The sequence below is a fragment of the Macrobrachium rosenbergii genome, chromosome 40, assembly GCF_040412425.1.
Source record: "Macrobrachium rosenbergii isolate ZJJX-2024 chromosome 40, ASM4041242v1, whole genome shotgun sequence".
Classification (NCBI taxonomy): domain Eukaryota; kingdom Metazoa; phylum Arthropoda; class Malacostraca; order Decapoda; family Palaemonidae; genus Macrobrachium; species Macrobrachium rosenbergii.
This window is the reverse complement of record NC_089780.1, coordinates 27,030,166-27,037,665: the sequence shown is the minus strand read 5'-3', so window position 1 is coordinate 27,037,665 and position 7,500 is coordinate 27,030,166. Positions and strand designations below refer to the sequence as shown.

Here is a 7,500-nt window from a genome sequence, read left to right as displayed (position 1 = left end):
AACAGTTACATGAATACAAATCTACGAATTATTTCGATGCTATTCTAATCTCGGGTCTGAGATTTACGCATATTTCTATATAAAGCAATATAAGATGTAAAACAATAAAACACATACAAAAATATAAATAAAGTTAAATGGCACCGAATGGATGAAACCTGCGATGATCTAAAAACAAGAAACCATTATCAACTGTAACTGCAAACCACCGTCACCAGTAAATAGGAGAAAAAGATGAGAAAAAAACTGTAGCAGCAAAGAGACGAACACTCACTCACTCCGTCATCGGCAACATCCGCGAGTGCCAAGGCAGACCCGACCTGATACGAGCACAGTATAAGTAAGACTCAGAGTGAAAGGCACTATGGCACTAGCTAGCACTGGCCGTCCTCGAGGAAGCGTTTGGAGGTTGGTTGGTAGGGGGAGGATCGTTTGTGGCGGGGGAGGGGGTGAGTGGATGTTGGAGGCATAAGAGGGGGAAGAGGGGTGGGGGTGGGGGAAGAGGTATTGGATGCACTCCCTTCGGAAGCGTCTAGGCACAGCCACGCATGAACTAACTCCGCCTGTGGTCCTCAGGGGAGTGAACTGCAATGACCACTGGAAATTGGAGGCAGGGAGAGAAGAAGAGAAGAAAAGAATGGGGAGGGCGAAGATGAGCGGCAAGAGACAGAGTAAGAGGGAGAGAGGGAGGAGTTGAGGGGGGGAGGCTGTGGTGTTGGGAATGAAAAGGAGAGGGGCTAGAGAGAGGGAGGTAGGGAGACAAAGAAGTATTTCTTCTAACTGTTATTTGCTTTAGAGAGCTGGAATATTTGTGAGAAATACTTTTCACATTTATCCCATGAGTTACAATGAATTTTGTTATACAGACAGACAGAAAGACACACACACCATATATATATATATATATTTATATATATATAAAATCATATATATATATATATATATATATATATATATATATATATATATATATATATATATGTTTATATATGTTTATAAACAATCTTACTATTTAATGATCTTCTGCCATCTTCTGTCATAATCCTTGAACATGAATATGGCATGGTTGTTTAAAATAAACTAATGATTGTTTTATTTCTGCTGTAGCTAAAAATGCCACATCCACCTTTTCCTTGTCTCTACTAATGTCACTCCTTTTCCTACCATTTCAAATGCAGATGATTCTATTCTTCACAAACCACATTTCCTTCTCATTCCTCTTCAGAAGCTTAATCTTAAAGGAAGCTGTTGATGTGAATCTGGCTGGTATTTTTGAATGAAGACGAAACTACTCATTTTGATGTTTCTAAGACCACAATTGATTTTTCTGCCTTTCTGTCTCAGACAATCCAGTTGTTTCCACAACAATGCAAGAGAATGCAGTAACTGAACCTCTCCTATCTCCCAACAATTTCGGTTTAGGAATAAATGGTAGTATGTCTTAGAAGGATAACATAATGGTCTTGGCTACAGATTCCTCTAAGAACTTCTATGGGGAAGTCCCTTACATTAACATTGTATTTATCTTTCCTAATAGAGCACAGTGTTCTCTTATATCAGAGATAGCTCGTCTTACGTTTTTCTTCTTTAGAGAGAGAAAGATGACTCAGCTCATACATCCTCTTCGGATTCAGTTCAACTCTGCTAGAAGGTCGAATCTCATTGCTTGTGTACAGATATTACTTCAAAAATTCTTGATGTATGTCTATCCACTGTCTCGTCCTCATTGTACCGTTTCGCAATCCCATAAATCCTGTGAGGAAACCAAGATTCATGGGTCAGCTGGTTTGGCTAATCTTTGGTTGGTTTCACTTCCAGAATGCTGAGCATTCTTCACTCTCCAAAATCATAGGAATGATCTCACTTTTCTTCTCAAACAACTGGTTAATCACTACGCTGTGGAACAACAGACATGATAATATGGAAAATATAGGAATATAGAATTTAGGTTAAGGCCTAGCGCTGGGATCTAAGAGGACATTCAAAGCTGAAAGGAAAATTGAGAGTAGAAAGGTTTCAAAGGTGTAACAGGGAGAAAACTTCGCAGTTGGACTATGAAACAATTATTAGGAGAAGGTGGATAGCAAGATGGAAGACAATATGAATGGAGGTACAGTAAAAGGAATGAAAGGGGGTTGCAGCTAGGGGCCGAAAGGACGCTGGAAAGAACCTTAAGTAATGCCTACAGTGCACCGCGTGAGGTGCACTGATGGCACTAGCCACCCCCCCCCCTACTGGGGAACGTGATAATATTTTTGAGGTCACTAAAACACAAGCAACAGAAACTCTTCGTTGCTGGTCGTTTGAAAAAAATGTCTGAATGAGAACATATACTGTACACGACCCCGAACTCCTGGGTAACTAATTTTAGACGTCAAAACAAGTGTGGACCCTTATCCACTTCAGCGACTGTCTCGAACACAACTAATAGAACTGAAATGGCATTACAAATAATAGTTTCTTGAGACCGTGCTGGTTTTCAGGAAATGAGTTTGTGGATTCTGAATATTTGTATAAGGATTAACGATAAAATTTCCAGCAAATTGGGGCACCAGGAGAAGGAAGACTGCTTTTAAGCTATTCCATAATTTCCGTTCATAAGGTAAAATCACATTTAAACAAAGAACGATGAAATGCACTGAGTTTAAGAGAAGGTACGGACCATCTCAGAAAAATACTTTAAGAGATATTACATCAATTAATGTATATAATTTTCTCTACTACTTTACAAAAATGGTGGCTTCCTTACTCTTAATATTAATGAAGACATTATGAGGAGTTATTCTTTCCAAGTGGCGTTTTCTCTATTAAACCATGAAATGAGGAATTGCATATTTTGTAAAAATTTCACTTGTATGTTCCTGGTTTAACTGATTAAAGACTCCAGGAGTTTGCAGACATTTCTCTATGCGGCAGCTTCTCTCTATCTCTCTGGCCTCGAGGCTCAATCTGAGGGAATAAGAGATTGGGAAAGTCCTCATTCCATATTATCCTGCATTCCTCTGTTGATCCTCACCCCACCAGTTTGAAGTCAGTAATAAGATGCTTATTCCCTTTACGCGCCTGTATACATTACCTCTCATTTGTCGCCATAAGTCAGAGGTAAACTTCCAAAGTTTTGATATTGATACGCAAGTAACTTTTTTAAGTCGAGCGTTTTTTATTCAAGAAGAAGAGTTAGAAATGCTTTTACGGCTTAAAATATCTGCCTTGTCAGCACGTACTGTGGAATGGAATATAAACTGAGGCCACAGGCCTAGCGCTGGGACCTATGAGGTCATTCAACGCTGAAACGGATATTCACAGTAAAAAGGTTCTAAAGGTGTAACAGGATGAAAACCTCGCAGCTGCAATAGAAACAACTGTTAGGAGAGGGTGGAAAGTAAGATGGAAGAAAGAAAATATGAACGGAGGCACAGTAAACGGAATGAAAGGGGGTGCAGCTAGGGGCTGAAGGGACGCTGCAAAGAGCCTTAAGTAATGCCCACAGTGCACGGGGTGAGGTGTACTGACGGCAGTACACTTTGTTTTACATCATTTATTAGCTCCAGTTTTATTAATAGCACATCAGCCAATCAGCCAACACCTTAAAACTGAAATCTTCCTATTTGACCGACCCTCATAAACAGATGCTCATCCACTCAGGAAGAGAGAGAGAGAGAGAGAGAGAGAGAGAGAGAGAGAGAGAGAGAGAGAGAGAGAGAGAGGAGGCCCTAAAACCTTCCAAGTACACCGAGATAAGATTAGTACTGGATCCTTGAATACCACATTGTGTGGCCTTTAGGTTTACCCGGTCTCCAACTTGGATCCCCCAGAACAAAAACTTCCTGGCTTCTGCCAAAGAAGTTTCCGATAACCATTACCAAAGAAGACGAAAGAGAAATGGTAAAGGAATAACAAACTGAACTCGAAATGAACTGTCATAGATAGGGCATACGAAAACTTAAATGTGGAAATTACAACCCAACGGAATATGCCTGCAGTATTTTATTTTAAGGAAAATATACACTAACGACGGTAATTTAATACATATATGCAATTAAGCTGCAAAGTAGACAGCAAAATAAGGAGTTGAATATGTGTAGTAATCGTTCTTCCTATGAAATCCAGAGCATGAAAAGCATAAAGGGAAAAATAGAAACTCTATTCAGATTTGCTTTTTAGAAACCTGCATGTACGTATGTAACTATGTACTTATGTACAGTCTGGAAAACATTCTTAGCTTTATGCATGAAAATTGTGAATGTATACATCCATATAGCTCAAAAAGACAGTTGTGCCGCATGCCTCACACACACACACACACACACACACACACACACACACACACACACACACATATATATATATATATATATATATATATATATATATATATATATATATATATATATATATATAATATACTGTATTCGGAAAATAAGGATAAATGGATTTACACATGTGCGCACAAGTGTGAAATAACGGGAAAAAAATCTTTGCAGCGTAAGCGGCTATCTGGTCAATAGTCCCTGCTTCACAGACAAAATGAAGAGGTACGGACGGAATTTTGGGTATAGATCGAAATGCTAAGTTACTGACGAGAGGGGCCGTAAAAGAGTCAATCTCCAAAAACACTGTCTCGAAGTAATGAGTGATTTTAAAAGGATGATGAGAAATGCGGACACTTGGCTTTTTAATTAACGATGTTCATTCTTTATTTGCATGCCTGCTACAGTTGTAGACATTTAGCACTGGCCTTGTAGGTCACCTTATGTACCTTATGACAAAACTTAAACCCTGTCATTCATTCGTGTTTACAGAAAACATTACATGCGACTAGTATCCTTAGTACATTCGAGTTCCTCATTGGAGGGGTTGGTATAGTTCTCAGCTAGCACGCTGCTGGCCCAGCGTTCGATTCTCCGACCGGCCAGTGAAGAATTAGAGGAATTTATTTCTGGTGATAGAAATTCATTTCTCGTCATAATGTGGTTCGGATTCCACAATAAGCTGTAGGTCCCGTTGCTAGATAACCAATTGGTTCTCAGCCACGTAAAATAAGACTAATCCTTCGGGCCAGCCCTAGGAGAGCTGTTAATCAGCTCAGTGGTCTGGTTAAACTAAGGTATACTTACTTTTTTCTAATTAAGTGGAAGGACTCTGACTTTTAACAATCATGAATGGAATGCTCTGCTTTCTTCTTCTTAAAAAAATGTTTAGGTAGACGTAAATATAGTAAATATAGACGGGAGTAAATTTCCGTCTGTATTACCCCAACTCTTGTTTTGGGGTTCAGGCCTTGCAAATGGAATGAGATTTCGTCCTTTGGGAAATCAAAACCAGGCATAAACTCGCCTTCAGCATTAATGACAAATGGTAGTCGCACATGCTGTGGCTGTGAAAATAGTGATTAAGCTTGAGAGGAAACTCATCCTACGGCCAAAATTCATCAAATTTAGATGAAAAATATAAGTATAATAGAAAGAGAATGACTGGGAGTCCTTAAGAAGGGTCCGTTCTCGAATATACTTAGTTTACCGCAAGAATAGAGGCTTAAATAAGAAACAAGTGGAAAAATCGGAAAAATATAGGGCGAAAATAGCACTAGTTTTGAAGAGAACACAAAATAAATTAACGAGCTTACTGAACGACCTTGCATTAAGAAGAAATAATGACATGTCAGGGAGAAAAGTTAGTATACCTTAGTTTAACCAGACCACTGAGCTGACTAACAGTTCTCCTAGGGCTGGCCCGAAGGATTAGACTTATTTTACGTGGATAAGAACCAGCAACGGGACCTACAGCTTACTGTGGAATCCGAACCACATTATAGCGAGAAATGAACTTCTATCACCAGAAATAAATTCCTCTAATTCTTCATTGGCTGGCCGGAGAATCGAACGTGGGCCTAAGAGAGTGCTAGCCGAGTACGATATTGACCCATCCAAAGAGGAACCATGTCAGGGAGAATGTTAATCATTAAAATAATTATTTATATGATTAAAAATATGAAAAATCTTGGGCTTGCTAGTAACCAGCTTCATACCCAATTGACTAGTAGTCCGTTCCAAGTCTCTGCTAAGATTAACAGCCATTTCATATTGTATTTGAGAGAGGTGAATCGTTAAAACAACTCTAAATGCATCATTTTTATACCATTATACCCATTTTCGAGTCTCAAAATCATGTTACCAATAACGACTTAAAAAGTATGGTTCCTGAACACTATCTTGTGGAACTCAGGACACGACAAATCTAGGCTCAACAAGAGTACCCGTCTATGAGGAACTTAAATAGTGCAAATGAAATGAAGAACCTACCTACAGTTACAGGTTTTATGTATAATGGCCTTAGGATTAATCAAGTCAAAGGTTCATTGGTGCTACTTTGGCTTGTTATCTACACGTTCACCTCCGAGGTGCTAGTACTAAACACGGCGGAAGCTCCTTAGGACGCCGTGTTTAGTACTAGCCTCTAGGGATCAAATATTATCCACACCCATTTCTATATTGTGTGGTCGACAAATTATATTAATAAACAATATCTTCGTGCGGCCGTCTACTTTACATTTACCATATGGTGGTCTGAAATTTGTCAGGTGTAGATATTTTTTCCCCTATAGATGACAAGCCAAAGTAGCACCGCTTCATTTTTAACATTTCAGAAATTGGAGTCTGTCTCGGATGCAATTAATAGAATCTGAAAGGACATCACAAGTAGCCTAAAATTGTTTTATTTGAGGTTAATGACTACTGTGGAAAAAGTATCTAGATTTCAGGAACTTAAACATAAAAATCTTGGTATATAATCACTGAACATGAATGAGAGACGCAGATCGGACTCCTATACTGTAATCTGTAATTATGATACTAGTAGTAGCAGATATATTTTTACGCATCTGTTTTAATCTTTTTACTTTCGAAATGAAAATCGTCTAAATATTCCGAGCTAATGCATGTACCATATGTCCACATACACACTCATTTTATGTATGTATGTATATATATATATATATATATATATATATATATATATATATATATATATATATATATATATATATATATATATATATCTTGCGTTCATATAAAATAATAATATAACGCAAGTCAGGACGAAAATTTCTGATGAGGCTATGAAGAACTATCCTTTCTCCGGGTAAAAACACACTTACGGGTTTCAGAGAGAGAGAGAGAGAGAGAGAGAGAGAGAGAGAGAGAGAGAGAGAGAGAGAGAGAAATTGTTATCACTGCTTCAGGAGACATGTTGTACGTAAGTCAAGATAATCCTGTTCTCGATACTGGACCATTTAAAGCTATCAGTAAATTAGTCTTAAACCTATTTCGAGCAATTGGCCTTAACTGCGGTTTCGAGAGAGCAAATGTTAGTCCATCTCTTCGTTTGCCGATTATTTTGAAAATTAGATTTACAGCAATTACAAAATAGAGCAATATTAAGAAAAAACGTTATGCAAACCAAACCCAAGAAAACGACACGATTTTAAAACTAATGAGGAAT

General features: G+C 38.2%; 1 pseudogene; it reads right to left on the bottom strand.

The window, feature by feature from the left end:
- The window catches only part of LOC136826285 (potassium channel subfamily K member 15-like), a 78,010-nt pseudogene extending 77,610 nt beyond the window's left edge, over window positions 1-400 (bottom strand).
- Between the last annotated feature and the right edge of the window lie 7,100 nt (window positions 401-7,500).